The 22,289-nt window shown below is 40.6% G+C and overlaps 1 protein-coding gene across 1 annotated transcript in view; it reads right to left on the bottom strand.

The window, feature by feature from the left end:
• LOC124276795 (solute carrier family 28 member 3-like) overlaps window positions 1-21,841 on the bottom strand; it is a 55,313-nt gene extending 33,472 nt beyond the window's left edge. The window contains exon 1 of the mRNA XM_046712446.1: window positions 21,803-21,841. The gene's annotated coding sequence lies outside the window, so the exon portion shown is untranslated. The remainder of the gene's footprint in view (window positions 1-21,802) is intronic.
• Between the last annotated feature and the right edge of the window lie 448 nt (window positions 21,842-22,289).

The following is a 22,289-nucleotide window of genomic DNA, read 5'->3' as shown; positions in this document are numbered from 1 at the left end:
TGAAACTGTAACAAACAGAACCATTTTAATGGAAACTGATGTACAGTCTAAATTACACACATATATGCAACACAAGTAAAACATGATACGCATGGCGATAAACCCTATGTGAAAAGCTAAGGCAGTTTAAACACTTTAACATGTATCATGAACAAGAGGCGAAAATGCAAGCTTCCTGCGTAACATATAGAGCGTAAAAAAAAAATATGAAAAACTTACCCAACTCAACTTACATTGCTGAAAGCGAAAACGTTAGGCAAGCCTACAATAGTAATGTACAAGAAAAAAAAACACCACCCTAGCGATGTAACTCAAAAAGTTACAACCGCAGGACAGAAGGAAGCCAAACCGACCGCCATCTTGCCTGCCACACATGGCTGGAAAATTGAGCCTGTCCGACAAAGTTACAACAATCATGAATGAAAAAATCAACCTACAATTCCATCTAGCGCCCGTGCGAGAGAAAACAGGAACCATACATACATTAGTTGATTCTTTAGCACTCATTTTCTTCAATGAACGACACGCACGTCTCTCTTGTAAGACGACAGCATGAAAAGTGAGGTGCGAGGTTGTCGGCTAGAGTTACCTGCTCTTGCCGGTAGGGGGCCCTGTAGGGGTGGTCTCATAACGCAGAACGTGTTTTTTTCGTTTTGTAAATATTTTTATTGAAATATAGTTACAACTGTCGTAGGTTTTTAAAATGGACATTTTAATGCTTATAAGTACCCCAAGGAAGACTTCTTCTGAAAAAGAATATATACACGGTTAACACCACAGCTTTTTCATGGCAAACACATTACCATCAAGAAATGACCCCGAACTGGCAGCCTGTACTTTAATTACAAGGGCTTCTTTTCGATACCCCTTCTAGCTCTGGTGGATGCAGATAACAAGTTTGTGTGGATCGAGCTTGGTGGAAAAGGACACATGTCAGACTCGGAGCTGCTCAACGGCCTGGAAGAGGAAGACCTAGGACTCCACCCCACCCTACCCGCTGACTGCAAACCCTGATGACCACCAAGATATGCCCTTCTTCATCATGAGGGATGACTCCTTCGCACTCAGGAACTACCCCATGAAGCCATACAGCAGAAGGATGTCCAGAAGGAGAGAATTTTCAACTGAAGACTCTCCAGGGAAGGAGAGTGGTGGAAAATGGCTTTTGGTAAATATTTTTATTGAAATATAGTTACAACTGTCGTAGGTTTTTAAAATGGACATTTTAATGTTTATAAGTATCCCAAGGAGGACTTCTTCTGAAAAAGAATATATACACGGTTAACACCACAGCTCTTTCATGGCAAACACATTACCATCAAGAAATGACCCCAAACTGGCAGCCTGTACTTTAATTACAAGGGCTTCTTTTCGATACCCCTTCTAGCTCTGGTGGATGCAGATAACAAGTTTGTGTGGATCGAGCTTGGTGGAAAAGGACACATGTCAGACTCGGAGCTGCTCAACGGCCTGGAAGAGGAAGACCTAGGACTCCACCCCACCCTACCTGCTGACTGCAAACCCTGATGACCACCAAGATATGCCCTTCTTCATCATGAGGGATGACTCCTTCGCACTCAGGAACTACCCCATGAAGCCATACAGCAGAAGGATGACCAGAAGGAGAGGATTTTCAACTGCAGACTCTCCAGGGAAGGAGAGTGGTGGAAAATGGCTTTTGGATCCTGGCCAATAGATCCAGGTGTCTCCTCAGGACTCAAAAGCAGAAGCCCAACACTGTGAAGGATATAATGGAGGCGGCAGTAACTGCCAAAAGTTTGGACATGGATCCAAGTCCTGTCGTTCCTCTGCTGTTTGTTACTGCTGTGGTGACAAGCATGAGGGCAACGACTGTACTAAGGAAGTGAAGTGCACAAACTGCGGTGGTAACCATATGGCCTCTTCCAAGTTCTATCCAGTGTGGAAACGCGAATCCGAGATACTAAAGATCAAGCACAAAGAAAATATCTCCTTTCACGAAGCAAAGAAGAGGGTTGCAAGTTTAACTGCAGCCCCTTCAACCATCACCTACTCTTCTGCTGTCTCCCGTCCTACTGTCACTACTGCAACCATCTCATGTCGGACCGGCCTGACATGGATCATGTCTTCTCAGCCAACTGAACTCAACACAACTGAGCCCATCTCAGCAACTCCACCTCCAACGCCAAAAGTCAAAACCTCTGAATCACAAACACCAGAGCAAATGCCAAAACTAGAGACAGAAACTGCGCGCAGGAAAAGGGGAAAAAAGAGGCTAGAGAGACTAAAGCAACTTGAACAACCGCCAAACACAAAACCAAAGGCCACCTCTCCCTCAGAGGTCCCCATTGAGGTCCATAACTCCTTTGGCCCTCTGGATATGGAGGTAACTCCATCTCCACCAGACACCAATAGGAGTTCATCAAACGCTTTCTCACGTTCACGTGACATGTCACCAGTGGAAGCACAATGAATCCGCAAAACATGATCCAATGGAATTACAGAGGACTAAAGAATAATTATAATGAATTACAGTTATTGATCCAAGACTTCAAACCATCCGCGTCCAAGAAACCTACCTAAAAAGGACTGATAAATTTGACATCCGTCGGTACAGTTCCTACCACTCCTTTTCTCCTCCCGGCATAAAAGCTACAGGAGGCACTTCTATCCTGGTGAGGCAGGGCATCCTCCATAGCCCTGTTCCACTTAACACCAACCTACAAACTGTTGCTGTCCGCATAACTCTGAACATAGGGTTTAAACTATGTTCCCTCTATCTCCCTCCCACCTCAACTGTCCGCCTATCAGATCTTCAGAACTTATATGATCAACTCCCAAAGCCCTGCATAATCATGGGCGACTTCAACGGCCATAACCCCCTATGGGGTAGTATTGATACAAATAGTAAGGGAAAGGTCCTTCAAGAGTTTCTCTCAAATAATGATGTATGCATCTTCAACGATGGATCAAACACCTACCTCCATCCTGCCACTGGATCATACTATGCTCTCGATCTATCACTTACAGATTCTAATCTTTTAAATGAGTTCGAATGGTCGGTCCATGACGACCTTTGTGGAAGCGACCACTTCCCAACAATTCTTACCCCTATCAACCCCACGGATGAACCACCATCAACAAGATGGAATTTTACTAAGGCCAATTGGCCTTTATTCCAAACCCTATGTTCAGAAAAACTTAAGCCGGACAACTTCAGGAATGTTCCTGACCCCATGGAACTATTTTCAGACGTCCTAAATGCCATCGGAGACAAAACTATTCCAAAGTCCTCTGCAAACCCGCACATACGCAAACCATGGTTTGATACAAACTGCAAACAAGCTAGGAAAAATAGGAAGAAGGCGGAAAAATATTTCCGACAACATCCTACAGTGCATAACCTGAATGCTGTTAAAATGACAAATGCCAGGGCAAAACGTACCTTCAAACAAACTAAACGCCGGTCATGGAGGAAATATGTGTCAAAAATCAACTCCCGCACACCCATGTCCAAGGTGTGGAACATGATTCAAAAGATTAAGGGCAAAGGGTCAAAATCAGGAGTTCACCACCTGAAAGATGGAGACTCCCTCCTAACAAACAAATCTGAAATTGCAAACAAACTTGGCGAAACTTTGGCAAAGCACTCCTCCTCATCAAATTATAACCCTCAGTTCCAGAAATACCAAACCCAACAAAAAAGGAAACCAGTCAATTTTAACTCTGATAATGGGGAGGATTACAACGAAACGTTTTCCCTCCATGAATTACGTACTGCCCTAGGACAGGCTCACGACACTGCGGCAGGAGCTTCTGAAACACCTCCCTGACACAGGCTTGGAAACACTCCTAAATATATTTGATGACATCTGGACATCCGGACACTTCCCCCCTTCGTGGCACAATGCCATTATCATCCCTATACCAAAACCCGGCCGCGATCACACTGATCCCTCAAACTACTGTCCTATATCACTAACTAGCTGCGTTTGCAAAACCATTGAGCCGCATGGTCAACAATCGACTAATCTGGTACTTGGAGACCAATAACCTCCTCAGTGACCTCCAATGTGGTTTCCGAAAAAACCGAAGTACCATTGACCATCTGGTGCGTCTCGAATCATTCATCAAAAACTCCATTGCCAACAAACAACATACCGTATCTATCTTTTTCGACTTAGAAAAAGCATATGATACAACGTGGAAACATGGTATCCTAAAAGATTTACACGAGTTTGGATTGAGGGGTAGACTACCTCAATTCATATCTCAGTTTTTAAATAACAGACAATTTCAAGTTCGGCTGGGTTCCACACTGTCCGACTATTTCCACTAAGATCAGGGCGTCCCCCAAGGCAGCATCCTGTCTGTCACACTTTTTAGCATAAAAATTAACAGCCTCACTAACGTTCTGAACAGCTGCGTTGACGGGTCCCTTTTCGTGGATGACTTCAATGTTTCATGTCGTGGTAAGAACATGCACACAATAGAAAGGCAGCTACAACTCTGCCTTAACAAAATCCAAAAATGGGCCAATGAAAACGGTTTTAAGTTTTCAAAATCCAAAACAAATTGTATTCACTTTTGTCGTAAATACAAACCACACAAGGATCCAGACCTAACTTTAGATGGTACTCCCATCAAGGTAGTAGAAGAGGCCAAATTCCTTGGACTCATATTCGACCGCCACCTGACATTCTTACCACACATAAAATATTTGAAAACAAAGTGCTTGAAGGCTCTAGACTTGCTAAAAGTAGTCTCAAGTACAGAGTTGGGAGGGGATCAGACCCCCCTCCTTCACTTGTACAGATCATTAGTTCGCAGTAAACTAGATTATGGCTCCATTGTCTACGGTGGAGCCTGCAAAAGCAATTTAGAAAAATTAGACTCTATCCACCACCAAGGGCTGAGGCTCTGTCTACCGGAGAGGTCCTAAAGGCTCCCAGGCAGTCTATATGCGGAGGCCAATGAACCTTCCCTTGAGCAACGCCGCATTAAACTCTCACTGCAGTATATCACTAAATTACGTTCAAATGAGTCCAATCCAGCATACAATTGTGTCTTCAACCCGCTCTATGAAAACGTATTTCCTAAACTGCCAAGCCTGGTTCCACCACTTGGAATCAGGATCAAACCACACATATCTGCAGCTAAAATTGATCTCAACATCATTGCACCATACCGACTTCTGTCCTCACCACCATGGCAAATGGTGAAACCAAAGGTCGATCTTACCCTCACCAAACTCAAAAAAATCTGAAACAAATCCCTTGGTGTTCCAACAGGAATACAACCAGTTACGTTCGAAGTATAACACTCACAGATCCATTTTCACAGACGGATCCAAGGATGATGGCCAAGTTGCCAGCTACAGTCATTGGATCCAAGACTGTCTCCTCTAGGATCCCCGAGAACAGTTCCATTTTCACCGCTGAAGCCAAAGCTATCTTCTCAGCTTTGACCTACATTCAACAGCAAAAGCATTCCGAATACGTCACCGTTTTCACAGATTCATTATCCTGCCTTCAAGCACTTCAAAATGTGACTTCAAGTCACCCAATCATCCTGGACATATATGAACTTTACAACGACCTTTCTACTGGCCAATGTGACATCGTCCTCTGCTGGTTGCCGGGTCACGTCGGCATAGCAGGTAACACCAAGGCCGATGCTGCAGCAAAAGCAGCTCTTGACAAGCCCCTATCTCCACTGCTAATCCCGTACAGTGATTTCAAACCCACTATCAAAAGCTATACTCGGGACCTGATGCAAAAAAGGTGGGACACTCAAGCAGGAAGAAATAAACTCCATGAATTTAAGCCAACAATCGGTTATACCTACTTGGGTTGTCAGTCAAGACGAGATGAGGTAATTTTACGACGATGTCGTATTGGCCACAGTCGATTTACACATGACTATCTGCTGAAAACGGATGGGGATGGACCTCCCATGTGTGTCTCTTGCGATGAGGTTTTCACCATCAAGCATATTCTGCTTGAATGCGTGGACTTATCGTCTGCAAGGGACTCACATTAAGATGCAACAAACCTAAAAGATCTGTTCTCCCACGTGAGCGCTCATCTCATGGTGAACTACCTGAGGGAAGTTGATCTGTATCATAAATTGTAACTGTGAAATGTAACAACCATAAATTGTAACTATGAAACATGACTAACAAATTGCCTGCCTATAAATTTGATGCTAGGACTTTCTCTGCTTTTAAATGACAATGTAATCAATATATATCCTTGAAATAAAACTCATTCCGAGTATGTACTTACAATGTTTACTAATGCAAACTTGTTCTCGTCACTATATGGCTGGAATAACGCCGATGTGACGTAAAGCCCAACTCAACCTCAACCTCGTAATAGATCGTGAACGTCCGTTAAAAGGCGTCATTACCCAACAACTTGTATCTACTCGCATTTAGTCGTATCAACTCCTGTCTGCTCGTGAGTTATTCGTGTCAAGTCTTGAGCAATCATTGGGACCCGACAGAGCGTCACAGATCGTGAGAGATCGCAACACAGCATGGTGTTTCTCCTGTTCACGATTGATTTCTATCACCACGATTTGGCACCACGATTAGATGCGATATGTTGCGCTTTGTTACGATGCAATACGATCTGATGCGATGATCACGATTGACAATTAATCGTGTTGATCGTAGAAAATGTTTGAACTGTCCAAAACTTTTCTACGATTAACACGATTGCCACGACTGACCTCAAGATCTGATCAGATCTGACAGGATCAACACAATTAGTCCACGATTTAGACTGCGATTAGTCCACGATTAATATCTGATAATCAATTTGGGTATTAAAGGGGCATGTCTGTAGAACAGGTTTTTGAACACTCAAGCTATAAATGAGCATGCACATATGGTACCCATGCATAAGGTCAATACCTGATCTATTGGGGTATTAAAGCAAGATGGCCTATGCATATATGATATTCTATGCATAAGATATCTGGTCCTAGATTTCCGAAGCTCTCTTAGCGCTAAGATAGTCGTAAGTTAATGTTAATGTATGGCACTTATGACTATCTTAGCGCTAAGAGAGCTTCGAAAATCTAGGCCCAGATGATCTATCATGAAGAGTGAATGAAAGAGTTGGAGTTAACGTCACGATATTTCATGTCAATCGGTTGGAGAAATCAACACAGTCGCGGGGGAACAGATCATGGATCGCCATAGCAGCATACTGACACGACTACAGATACGATACTACTGATGAAGCCGTAGACGGGACAAGCCATCTTGCCACCCAATTTCAAAATTAAAGTCTTTCAGACACTGAAGCTTGATATAAGTTGTTGTGAGATGACGAGATTGGTAACCTTGTATACTGCCCAGCGTGTAGAAATGAATAGGAATGCACATTTTCCCGTTACTCGTTGTAAAATAATGCTCCTCAGCATTTGGAAAGTGAAATCACCTAAAGATTATCATATGCATATCTCACAATGTGTAGTTGGAAGAATAGGTTGTAAACTCAAAATTAAAATCCAGTGCTAAATTGGCATTTGACATAAGCATATGAGACATGTGGTCTCACCTTTGGCAAGTGAGTTTGTTCAAAATTGCCTCTGTTCTCCCAGCAGATAATGGGTACCCGGTGGGATAAGGTATATAACCACTAACCTTCTAGCGCCTCAAAGGCAGCTTGGCTTACCCGGGGTAATAAAAATCAGATTGTTTGGGCGCTTCGAGAATGCACTGTGCATGGAGAAATGCTCACGGTAAATGGACTGTTATTGTTATAATAATGTAAAGTAGGCGCATACTGTAGGGACTGGATATTCTGGTCTACAGTAGGGAAGGGCACGGTGTCATCAATGTGTTTCAGTGATCCATTCCTATAATTTTCACAGCTATGTTTCATTTCGCACCAAGCGGAAAGTTTCTGTCGATAGTCAAAACTGTGTATTCCTTTTCACTGACGTTCTATATATAAAATCCACTTATATACACTATCATCGTTCTGTCACTTCCCATGGGTATATACGCTGAACCATAATGAGGCATGGGCACAGAGCATTTCCAAGTTCAATTCCATACACATTCCTCAAGTTTCCGCATTAAAGAGATCAGTTTAACGGTTTGTCCTTCGAATTCCATCTCAGAAACCACCTCCAACTATTTAGTTCCACCTCGTTCAATACAGTGCACTCTGTCTAATTCGGACCAGCTTGGGACCGACTAAAAAGTCCGAATTATACAGTAGTCCGAAGTACACAGATTTTTATGGAGACATAATTCTAGGAACTTACCTGACTTATGATTCATATATTAAATCTATCACATTTCACAATGTCTGAAAACACTTATTAAATTTCAATTTATCATATATTATCAGCAGAATTAAAATTATAAACTATTTATCGCAATGTTATTAAAAACGATTCTCGGACACCTGCTTCGGCAGTGGGTCCACAATAACATTGTCAAAGAGCAAAGTAACGATGTTTCGAGGAAAACATAAATAAATTGAATAAACTAATGAATAAAATCAACAACAGCATTCATAAAAGTTGTCAAACATACATATAAAATTACCACAGGACCAAAAGCCGGATAGTAAACCATTGAAATAAACGTAACTACAGTAGGAAATACATGCCATGACCGGATTTACGTATGTTTTCAGATATTTCCTAACTTCGGGCATATATTTCATATGAATCTATACCTTTGAAACAAATGCTCAACGTACATTTTCGTATGCACATGCACCTCGTTCATGTATGCCCTGACCGGATTGTCAGGGATTTCCAAACATGAATTGCAAAACAGATACCCCAGTAAATACATGATCATAGAGTATTTCCAATGCATTCCTTTGAATTTCAGTGGGTGCTGAAATTTCCGATCTCGTTCTAAGTTTCCTCGGGTTGGAAACATGTGAATTTACTTAGGTGGGGAAACACATGTAAATTTTCAAATTTGCAAATATTTACACACCTTAGATATTTATGTATCATACCGAATTTCAGGGGTATGTATATGAACGGTTCATACACCATCATGTTACCTGTACTCAGCAAGATGATCATATGTTTCCATCATGTGAATTACTTGGTTCATGTAATTCCATTTTCACACATTTTAGTACGTTTGAAATCAACGTTCACATGACCTCAAAATTCTTATCACCAAAAGAGCCTGACAAAGAAAGCAGTATTACGCAAGTTCACACGCCTTATCAGGCTGCATTCGCTCTAGCTACCAGTATCAGTTACGCCTTGTCTGTGGTGTTGGCAAATCTTGTGAGGTGCATGTTTCGAGGGATTAAAAGGTTCAGTGGTGAACAAAGGGCGATGCGTTGCCCCTTTGTCCTCGCAAGTGCCCCTAGCTGTCCCAATAGAATAGCACTTTGTCGCTCTTGGAGCACAGCCAAATATGCTACACGAGGCAACTCGTAATTTCTTAAGTCTGTTCAGCTCGCGCATCACTACTGTAAAATATTTTGTGGCAGTACATAATTGGAATATTATTGCACTGCACGTGACCTTCCTTAATAGTCTCACAGTGCCTGAACAATGTTATTTCTCCATTCGCTCAGCCTTTGCTGAAATAGCGCCATACATAAACTTAAAGTTGTCCACATTTGTTTCACTAACGCAAAAGTATACGATAACAAATAATGCCATATCAAATTATATATTCTGTGAGAAATGAAATGAAAAATTGCTTTTATCGTGTAGCGACTGTGACCGGATAGCACAGGCGGGTGCGTTCTCTGAGTATATCATAGGCATGTTGGATCTCCGTGCCTTTTGTGAAATTCGTTTATATTTTCCTGTTTAAATTGACGATCCATAACTCAGATTGCGAGTAAATATCACGTAAGTAATTGTGATGTCGCATTGCTGTAAATTTCCCCGTCGGAGAAGTCATTCTCACAAGATATATATTCCCTTGTTTGGAGAAGATCTATGGCTATTACGCCCCAGTGATGCTAAACATCTTGTAGGCCTTTAGTCTGATACAGACGCAGACCTCGCACGTTCAAGTTCAGATCTGACAGGGGCTGAAAATATCATTCCGACATGAACACAATATCTCAGTGTTTTCCTAAGTAAGTGGAGTGATTTCTACAACATTGGAAATAACTGTATCGTTGTCCTTCTGATATTCCCGGGGCGGTGGGGTAGCCTAGTGGTTAAAGCGTTCGCTCGTCACGCCGAAGACCCGGGTTCGACTCACTCACTCACACTGATATTCCCCCGAACGGAAGCTCTACCCATGTAGGGTACAATGTGTAATTTACAGAATTGTAGGGAATAGTCTTAAGACTTTTCTACTTTGACCACGATGCTTTGAACTTGTAACAGTCGTTGGAGAAGACCAAAAGAGAAAGGGTAGTGCGCGATGTATCTGACGGACGTATATGGAAAACGTTCGAAGGACTTTATAAATACAATAATAGAAATACCGGTTATGTTTAAAACGTACCCTCAATCTGATAGCCACAGGGATAATTGTGAAACATCGCAGTATGTATCATCATAAACGGGCCAAGATAAAAGTACATGTCATTCATCCCCACATTATATCTCTTTAATAGACACGGGACATCGTTGTTACAGGTAGGGCCAACACTTTTTTCTAAAGGTATCTGCCGGTTTCATGCTACATACATGTGTTCAGATTATCGAGAAAATTAGCGACGCAAGTTCTCCTCCATCACACCAGAGACCATACAATGTATCATATGACCTTTGATCACACATATAATTGTATAGATACCCAGTGTTTATTGATAGCGATGAAGCAACTTATCAAAATTTACGGCCGACAGTATCATCTGCATTACTCTCACAGGGTTGTCATGGTAACGATAATTTGGCACACTATTTATTGTGTTATTCTTTAATCTGCGATTAGAATTTAAATCAGTTTTGACGTGAGCATGTTAAGAAAAGAGAAGCTGTAAAACGAAATGTATTCTGATAGAACCTATAGGCCTTTGTAAAAGCGAGTTTCAAGCCACCTACATAAAAACCTGTTTTCATGATAAATAACTGCTAATCCTTGGCACGATTCCGACCATATCATGGGCATGTGTTTGTGAATCATAATCAAATAGTGATGTTACAAGGCGTCCATGGCACGTCAACAACACATGCAAACAGGGGCGTAGCTACCATTATAAAAAACAGCTCGAGCTTACACATGATCTTTGCTAAAAAATAATTCCCTCTAATTCTTGCCAAAAATACCTACAAACACGTTCCATTTAAAAAGTGGAAATAACTCTTTGAATCATACTGACTACAGTATTCTTTGATTAAAGCATTACATGTACAGTAAACAGGTTATTCTTCACATCATATCTTTCGGTGATGATTGTTTTTCCATCGACATGTATGAGGATGTTTTGTTACAATCATGATTATATGTGAATCATCACTGAAATGGAGTTGTTTATTTTTCATTTGTTTATAATTTATTTTGGCACCCATGAAGGGCCACCTCCTCGTGGTGGGTGCTGGGTCACGCTAAGCGCCCTTCAACCCCCCGTTGTGGACCCGGGGGGATATTAGGTCCACCAACCCGTTTGCCGTGGGTTGCGCCCCTGTGTCGGTGGAGGACGGGATTCTGGTGGTTGAGGGCACTGGTTCCAGGAACAGTGTTCCTTTGCCCAACACACCACTTCGGCCCTTACTTCACCTAGACGGGTGGTTGAATGGGCCCGGTTCAACCAATCGGCTGGTCATGTCGAGCCCTGTGCATTCTTTGTATTTGCACAAAAATTCTATTTTGAACTGTACTTGACTTTAGGTCTCGGCTCTTTCTGTCTATACCTTACTTGATTTTGACATATGACCTATTTCATTTGCCTAGAGTCTTATGCCCAGAAGGCGGTGGCTCATGGGCCAATCTGGTGGGATTTATCTTTTCTAGATATTTTCTGCTTGAGTATACCCTCCTAGTATCCTTGGTGCCGTCTGCTGGAGACCCACAGACATAAGGCATCGTCCTTGTTGACACTCCATGGTGGGTGGGGAGCTAGGAGGGTGAATCATATATATATCTACCATGGCACCTCCACTTAAAAAACGATCACACGAATCTGAAGATTCGTTTTCTTCTGAGGATGAGGCTCCTGCAGTCCTCACAAACCCTGATAACTGGCCTCGTTTCCTAGTTATGTCAGCACCGGATGGTGGAACTCTTAAGCTGAATCCTTTCGCAGTAGCAAAAGGTATCGAGGGTTTAGCAGGTGATGTCAAGGAAATTAAAAAACTAAGATCTGGTTCACTGCTCATCGAGTGCCGGAAACTGATGCAATCTCAGATTCTACAATCATCTAAATTTTTGGCGAATGTTCCTGTGGAGGTGTCCCCTCACAGGACATTGAATAACAGCAAAGGTATCGTCCGTGATGTTGGACGTTGTCTTGCAGACATGAATGAACATGAGATTGTGACAGAATTGCATGCTCAAGGCGACACTGATGTCAAACGCTTCACTGCAAGAAAGAACAATGAGACCTTCAAAACAAACACCTATTTGTTCACGTTTTGTCTGCCTAAACACCCACACTCACTAAAAGCGGGATACTGCAATTTGAGGGTCGACACATTTATACCAAATCCCTTGAGGTGCTATACCTGCCAAAAATATGGTCACGGATCAAAGTCTTGCCACAATCCGGCTGCATGTCACAGATGTGCCGGAAAGTGTGCAGACGGTAATCTTTGTGACAAAACTCCTGCCTGTGTCAACTGTTCTGGCAACCATCCATCTTCTTCCAAGGATTGTCCTACTTGGAAGCTTCAATCCAAGATTTCACACCTTAAGCATCAGCAGAACATAACGTTTTCAGAGGCAAAGAAAATTGTTCTTTCACAAGAACAATCAGGTCCAACTTATTCAAACGCTGTTACTGCATCTCTTCAGACATCCAAGCCAAAACATATTCCTTGTAATTCTGTAGGTTGCCAGACAGACTACACATGGGCAAGGACTTCTGCTCCAACGTTGCTGTCTGCTGAAGTCCAGTCATGGCCTTCACAAGTGACCTGCAGTTCACAAACCTCAGACTCACCCATAAGTATACTTCAATCGACGACATCACCTGAGATAGATACATCTCAGAAAAACAGTCAACTAACCCTGAACCAACTGTTAAACCAGCTGCAAAACACAAGTCAAAACAGAACCGTGAAACTTTCAAACAGAATCAAAGTGGAAGAGCCCCAAAAGGGGCGCATAACCATATCCAGATTTTTAATAAATTTGGATCCCTTGATGACATGGATGTGTCCGAGCAAAGCCATGGTAGGACTCATAGCTTGTCGCCATCTAGGAAGGTGAGGGGTAGATCTCCTGTTTATCCTCCGAAGAAATAATGTCCTCACCTATCATACAATGGAATTGTACAGGACTTCGGAATAATTTAAATGATTTACAATTATTAATCCAGGATGTTAGACCGTCAGCTCTCTCCATACAAGAAACATATCTGAAACAAACTGATAATTTTGAGTTACGTCAGTTCAATGCCTATCACTGTTTTTCTCCCTCGGGAGACAGAGCTATTGGTGGATCATCAATCCTGGTGAGGCAGAGTGTTGTCCATAGCCCAGTTACGCTCACAACCAATCTCCAGGCCGTTGCAGTGCGACTTACGTTGCACGTTGCATTCACTTTGTGCTCTTTATACCTTCCGCCTTCATCAACTGTTCAACTAACCGATCTGCAAGCTCTTTATGATCAACTACCTAAACCCCGTATAATCATGGGTGATTTAAATGGCCACAACCCACTCTGGGGTGGCACTAATACAAACACCAAAGGTAAATTACTGGAGGATTTTATTTCAAACAACGATTTATGCATTTATAATGACGGTTCAAATACGTATCTTCATCCTGGCACAGGAACATATACTGCTCTTGATTTGTCAGTTACTGACTCCAACCTATTGTGTGAATTTGAATGGTCAGTCCACGACGACCTTTGTGGAAGTGACCATTTCCCAACATTGCTAAAACCAGTGAATCCATCTGACGTTCCTCCATCATCAAGGTGGAATTTTAAAAAGGTTAACTGGCCTCTATATGAAACTCTCTGTCGTGACAAACTTAGGCCTGAACCATGGTTTACCAATGATTGCAAACAGGCTAGGAAGGCACGGAAGAAAGCCGAGCACTATTTCCGTCGCCATCCTATGGTCCACAATTTGGACAAATATAGAATTTTAAACGCCAAAGCACGACGTACTTTTAAGCAAAGTAAACGCCTATCTTGGCGAAATTATATATCAAAAATTAATTCTCGCACACCTATATCCAAGGTGTGGAATATGATCCAGAAAATCAAGGGTAAGGGCTCTAAGTCTAGCATTCACCATCTCAAAGATGGAAACGAATTACTTACTAATAAATCTGATATTGCTAATAAACTTGGTGAGACGTTGGCTAAACATTCTTCCTCATCTAATTATGTGCCTGAATTCCAAAAATATCACAAACAGCAAGAAAAGAAAGCTATTAATTTCAATTCAGATAATGGGGAAGACTACAATGAAACCTTTTCGATACATGAGCTACATACTGCTCTTGATCAGGCTCATGATACTGCTTCAGGGGCTGATAACATACATTATCAACTCCTAAAACACTTACCTGAATCATGTTTAGAGACGCTCTTACACATTTTTTATGACATTTGGACATCTGGAAATTTTCCTTCCTCGTGGCGTGATGCTATTATTGTTCCCATACCTAAACCTGGACGGGATCATACAGATCCCTCTAATTGTAGAACAATATCACTCACTAGCTGCGTTTGCAAAACCATGGAACGCATGATCAACAATCGACTTGTTTGGTACTTGGAAACCAATAACCTTATAACTAATATACAATGTGGTTTCCGTAAAAACCGTAGTACCATCGATCATTTAGTGCGTTTAGAATCTTTTGTAAAAAATGCCATAATTAATAAACAACATGCAGTGTCAATCTTTTTTGATTTAGAAAAAGCATATGACACTACATGGAAACATGGTATTTTAAGAGATTTACACGATTTGGGATTGAGAGGCCGTTTGCCTCAATTTATATCCAAGTTTTTAGCTGACAGGCAATTTCAAGTCCGAGTGGGTTCTACCCTGTCTGACCATCATAATCAGGATCAGGGTGTCCCACAAGGCAGTATTTTGTCTGTCACACTTTTTAGCATCAAGATCAACAGTTTATCCAAGGTTTTAAATGATTCAATAGATGGATCACTTTTTGTGGATGATTTTAATATTTCTTGTCGTGGTAAGAATATGCATACTATTGAACGGCAACTGCAGCTGTGTTTAAATAAAATACATAAATGGAGTCTTGAAAACGGTTTTAAATTTTCCAAGTCCAAAACTAATTGTCTACACTTCTGTAGAAAATATAAGCCGCATGAAGACCCGGAACTATCTCTAAATGGCACTCCTATCAAAGTTGTGAAGGAGGCCAAGTTCTTGGGTATTATTTTTGACTCACACTTAACGTTTCTACCACATATTAAAGCACTTAAAACTAAATGCCTGAAGGCACTTGACTTGTTGAAAGTCGTTTCCAATTCTAAGTGGGAAGGGGATCAAGCTACCCTCCTACATCTATATCGATCACTGGTACGTTCCAAACTTGATTATGGTTCCATCGTTTATGGTGGAGCCTGCAAAAGCAACCTAAAACTATTAGATTCTGTCCACCACCAAGGTCTGAGACTTTGTCTTGGCTCTTTTAGAACTTCGCCTGTTAACAGCCTCTACGTAGAGGCAGATGAGCCATCTCTTGAACAACGCCGTATCAAATTATCCTTACAGTACATTACCAAACTGTTCTCAAACAAATCTAACCCTGCATATAACTGCGTCTTTAATCCCCTCTATGAGGATTTATACAACAAAAAGCCTTCTCTTGTTCCGCCTCTTGGGCACAGAATTAAACCGTTTCTTTCTGCTGCCGGCATCGAACTGGATAATATATCTCCTTCCCGTCTTCTTTCTTCTCCTCCTTGGCAACTGGTGAGGCCTGAAGTTGACCTAACTCTGACAAAGTTTAAGAAGTCTGAAACTAATGAATTACAGTATAAACAAGAATACAATCAATTAAAAATCAAATATAATACATATAAATCCTTATTTACAGATGGGTCCAAGGATGGTGGCGCTGTAGCTTGTGCCACTGTCATTGGGTCCAAAACAATATCATCTCGATTGCCTGATAACAGTTCTATTTTCACGGCGGAAGCTAACGCCATATTAACAGCTTTAAAATATATTAACTCACACCGTAAATATAAACAATATATAATCTTTTCTGACTCTCTTTCTTGCCTTCAGGCGATTAAAAATCTTTTTTGCAAACATCCACTTTTATCAGAAATTCTTGAATTGTATAATGAGCTTGCTACTGGCCAATGCGACATCGTCTTTTGTTGGTTACCCAGCCACGTTGGCATTTCTGGGAATACGATGGCTGATCTTGCTGCCAAGGCAGCACTCAACATATCTGTGACACCACTTCTGATCCCATACTCTGATTACAAGGCTGCTATAAGATCTTATATCCGTGATCTGATGCAAAAGAAGTGGGACACTCAAGTAGGTATCAATAAATTACATGAAATAAAACCCTATATCGGTTACACTTACTTGGGTTGTCAGTCCAGATTTGAAGAGGTCATCATGCGACGATGTCGTATTGGCAATACAAGGTACACTCACAAATATTTGCTAAATGGTGAAGATCCTCCGTTTTGTATCCCTTGTGATGAGAGAGTCACAGTCAAGCATCTCCTGCTTGACTGTGTTGAATTCTCCATCATAAAGGATAAATATTTCAATGTTCAAACTGTTAAGGATCTTTTTAATTCTGTTCATCTTCATTTAATTCTTGGTTTTTTAAAAGAAATTGATTTCATTAATGAATTTTGATTAATATGTTCTGTATATAGCTGTGTTTTAATGATTGGTAGTTTGATTAGTAACTTAGATTGTTAGTGGCTGTACCCTCAAGGGGGGTTGAAGTATCGTAAAAATATTGTCCCCCTGAGAGGGTACGTAAGTCCCAAAACTTCGAAAGTCAATTTAAACTTACCAGGATTTTTAAACGTAGCATTTTTGTCATTTTAATTGTAGCTAACATTTCTTACAATCGCCAGCAGCTGAAGGGAAGGTGTAAATCCAACTAGGGTCCATGCAGGTAGCCAAGGTACTGTAAGTCCCCATGGTCCCTAGTATGGTGATCGACCTTCAGTTGTTGGCGATCTATAGCCTGTTTTTATCTTGTATTGTCCTAATAGTGCTATTAGTTTTAACCTTCCACACTAGTTTTAAATCTAATTGTGATATTCTAGTATTTTTACTGTCCTTCGTTGACAGGGTTTTATATATTATATGTCTGTATTACAAAGTAAGAACTAGTTTTAGTCACGATATGGCTGAAATATTGCCGATGTGACTTTAAATCTTAACTCACTCACTCACTATAATTTATTTTAGTAAAAACACCAAATACTCGATGTATGGTATTGTATCAATGCAGCAGACATGTGTAAACTATGTCCAAACATATTGTATATGAGGAAATCACATTTCAATTTCGACAATATTTTGAAGCCATTGAAATCATCAAACGTCAAACGATAACTCTTCAAGTCTCATAAAAAATGAAAGTTGGGCAAGCCCTCAATACCACCTATAATATAAATCTTTGCAGCCTATAGGGCTTACACGAAAAATATGGCTTGCTACGCGCCTGGCAAACGCACGAGAATTGCAATACGGACCTCTAACCACTGATTCTCCGTGACCCGGAGACGCATGTGACTGAGCGTATGTTGGTACGTCGTCTGTCATACAGACCCTGAAGTAAATATATCCAAGCCCACGTAAGTCTACAAAATGTGGCAAGTCTAGATTTCCACAGCTTCAGGAGAAAGTCTCAGGGCTCCTTTTCATAATATTATATATTGTTTTATACTATGAACTTTTTTTCTGTAAAATATGTTCATATCAGAGACTAGTTGTTAATCTAGTTCTGACGGGTAGAAGACAAAAGACAAAATGGATACTAGTGCTGCTACTATTTTTTAATTATATATAAACATTCGTCCTTGTCTCGGGATGAATGTTTATTTTCCACCAAATGTACATTCGGAGGATATCGAAATCTAGGTTAAGCTATTTGAATCATATTTGCAATTAAAACACCCAAACAATGGTTTGTTGTTCCAAATTTTGGTTTTCCATATCTTGTCCCAGTCTGTATCACAGTCACGGAACGATATTTTTCCTCTTCCGTCTCTAGCAAAAATCACTGCAGGGTTCGGGTTATGGAGTGCCATACCAAACACCCACAGCTGGCGGGACCAACATCTCCAGTAACATTTACAACTGCCAACGCTTAATTCGCAAGTGGCGAGGCAATAAGCTAATGAGGCTAAGGGTTTGTGAAATATCTATGATTCCTTGTATGAAGTCTATCATCTAAGCAAGTCTAGCTATGTATGGCGTTGTCACTGCTTGAAGAATGGCTCCTTTAGAATTTTATTTGGTAAATACATGTATTAGTATTTCCATCATATTGGTAAATACATAGACCAACGCTTAGTGTCTGAATATATATAACTTTGATAGTGACAAACAAACCTATTTCAAATGAAAAGGAGCCCCAGGGAGACACGAGATTCAGTCCGGCCAGCCATGGCAGTTAGATATGTTTACTTTGTAACCCGACACCCAAAGTGAGCTAGGTTTCTTGCAGATGTTAACAGATCCTGGACCTGAGGAGATCGAGACTTGCTTCATTAAAGGCTTTAGCATTGCAGAGAGGGCTTGGCAGTGGTTCATGTGGTTCAGGGACTGTGAGACAGACTAAGCAGTAAGGGAAATAATGTGGTTCAGGGACTGTGAGACAGACTAAGCAGTAAGGAAAATAATGTGGTTCAGGGACTATGAGACAGACTAGAAAATGCATGGCAACCTACACTTCATTGTGACTATGATTAAAGCATCATTTTAAAACACAAGGCTTATTTCCTTTGCGTTAACTGACAGGCTTTCGGTGTCAAATTATTTGGAACTCCGGCCAAATGTGATGTTATGCTGTCTGGAAATATGGCCTTTTTGCAATGCTTTGGTTGCACATAATGAGAAGTGATTGTTGTACATATGATGTTTTTGAAGGATAATCTCAGCTGACTAATACTTTGCACGTGTTTCCCCCCACTCTTTCCATACCCGTAAAAGTTAATTTTCCATATATATGTCTGTAAGAAAATACTGTAAAGTAATGGAATGGCTGAATTTTTGCCAACTGAGGTAGTGACCACAGCACTCTGGTTATACTGCATTCAGAGAGGACAGAGCTTGGCAAGATGCCAATAAATATGCTTGTCATTTAAACCTTTATCTGATGTTTGTGGAATGTGATTTTATAATTGAAGATGCTTCCTGCACAGGTAGCCCCAATATAGATGTTGTTAGTCTGTGAATCTTCCAAATTACTTCGTCTCTTTTTTTCAATTGAAATTAAGATTTTTGCCTTATATCAAAATAATATAGTTTCAGTCTTAATGTGCCTATGTCGGGAATCAAACACAGGTTTTTGACCTGACAGGCGAACGCTTTAACCACGAGCGTACCCCATGCATCATTCCTTGATACTGTTAAAGATTATACATTGGTACATTTATTATACATTCAAGATTGAACCCAGTTTTGTCACCATATATCCTTCAGTTTTTATGTTAGTGACATGATCTGCACACTGATAATTTCAAAAGAGGAATATAAATAATGTTTGTTTGCGATCTTTATCCAATTAGTTTTCCATTTATCTAGTAATTTTCAGTTTCTATTTCCTGGAAATTCTGTACGAAGGTACTTTTAACAATTTCATCCAATAACAGTAAAGCATACAGATAATACGTTTCGGTACTTTGATAAAATAATAAGTACACATTATATTTCATGATATTGAGATACCAAAATGATTAACATAATTACATAATGTATAACAAATTAGACAGCAAAAAGCAAAAGCAAAAAAGAAAACGCATGAGCAACAAAAATGCTGGCAGGTTGTAAGATTTCAATAATTATCGAAACTGCTTAGTTATGAGCTAGTTGCAATCACTACAATTTTCTATAGTCTACCCAAGAGATGGAAACAAAATAGGTCTATTATGAAAATTATGAGCTAATTGCAATCACTGCAATTTTCTATAGTCTACCCAAGAGATGGAAACAAAATATGTCTACAGTATATTCCGTCGGGTAACTGAAATTTGAGAAAGCGTCCGTAATACCTGTATTCCGAATCAAAAAGAGGTCATACCAAGTATGTGCATGTTCACACATTTACAACAGTAATTTACACCGGGAATCATTAATACATTGTAATCAACTTTTTGAAAGTATAGATCAGGAAATTTGTTCAGTTATGATCAGTCGGATAACTCATACAAGTGAGCACTAAAATTAGGGACCTACCGGTTCATGTCTGTGTGAACACATCTGTCTGTGTTTTATTGTAATTAGCAGTGTCTCCTTGTATAGCATATATAATAAGTTAATTTCCATTACAAAAAGTATAAACGATATTACCTACTGGTCAGAAAGACTTATCAGTACCCCAACATCGACCCACCGCCAACACCCCAGCCTAGGCCTACCCCATGCCACACCCTCTCACTCGCACTCGCACACACACACACACGTACGCACGCACGCACGCACGCGCACGCACACACACACACACACACACACACACACACACACACACATACGTATCGCTCTGGACCATAGACCCAATATTTGAACCTTTTAAACAGACACCATGTGTATGTCAAGAAAGACACGCACGTTATTAGTGGTGCTCAGTCATGGGTATCACTTCACCATGTGTTTCTAATTATCTCAGTACATTATGGCGTGCTCGGACGCGCTAACGAACCCTATGTGACAGTTACATTACAGAACCATTGAAATACATGTTAAAGTAGTGCTAATCAATGTAACACTATATTTACCCATTTCCAACCATTTACGCATGTACGAAATATATGACAAATCTAACCCTGGTCATACGAGATTTCAAGGGTATTGAAATGTATGTCCTACAATCACAGCATTTACATATGTTACACATGTTAGGAAACACATGGAAACAATGGCCAGATGTACACACCTGTGAAATACATGTAAATGCAGAATTTAATGTTGGTTTATTTTAACACCCCTTTAAACGTGTGTAAATCTGAAGGCCAGATGATACGTAGATTTCAAACGTTGTTCATATGGCCGCCGGATGAAACGAGTATTTCCTGACGTTAGTAAATTTGGGTAATACAGTCATTTTGTGTGGTGTACTATTTCAATCTTTTTGTGCGATCATGTAATGTAAGTCAGGTCACTGACAAGTGACATCTCGGCTCTCGCCGCCCAATCTTCACGCTCGGACACGATGTTTAATGCGAAAATATATACATGAAGCATTTTTGTCACAGGTCATAGCCTAGCACGATAAGTCGAATAAGTTCCATAATTTATGTATAGGTAGCGATTTCTTACTTAATATGTTCAGAATAGCATTATTTTACCCAAAACTTTTGTCTAAATCTAAAGGTTTTCGTTTACTTTAAGTATCGATTGGCCTCTTTTGGGATGAGGATCATGTGCGTGCTTATTTCTTTGGTCACATGTCTGTAAATGTGTTACGAAGGAGTTGACCTGAAATGCTAACATCTAGATTAATGTGCCTCCACTATATTTATCAGTTACCAAAAACAAACATGACTTACCTGTTAGTCCAACAGCCCAGTAGAAGCCCTACGTCCCTGGCTGAACACCCACACAATATATTGCACACCGTACAGGTCATTTCTTACTTCGCAAACCCAAAACATATTGTAGTCGTTATATAGATATACACATGTATCCGTTTTGGGGTTGGACTTACGTTTTAACTTCGAATGTCAGGCTCAAGTGGCATGTGATACACATGAAGTGATGTCTGATGTACACAAGTCGTGCTTTCTTCTATCTGATGAAAATACTATACCTTGTACTGCCATAACCCTCTCTCCAATATTAGGTGAGGTAAAATGGGGTTTAACGTCGTGCTTGAGAATAGTTCGCTCATATGATGACGTGCATGTGTGTGTATGTGTATGTGTGGCTGCTTGTACTAGCCCAAACTTAAGCTGGTTTTATAGAGCTAGCCCACTGAGATACCACGCCGCAGTGAAGCATGAATACCCCACTCAGACACATTATACTGACTCCGAG

The sequence above is a fragment of the Haliotis rubra genome, unplaced genomic scaffold, assembly GCF_003918875.1.
Source record: "Haliotis rubra isolate DU_JTF1 unplaced genomic scaffold, ASM391887v1 Scf213, whole genome shotgun sequence".
NCBI classification, from domain to species: Eukaryota; Metazoa; Mollusca; class Gastropoda; order Lepetellida; family Haliotidae; genus Haliotis; species Haliotis rubra.
The sequence above is the reverse complement of the archived record's forward strand: the minus strand, read 5'-3'. Positions and strand labels throughout refer to the sequence as shown.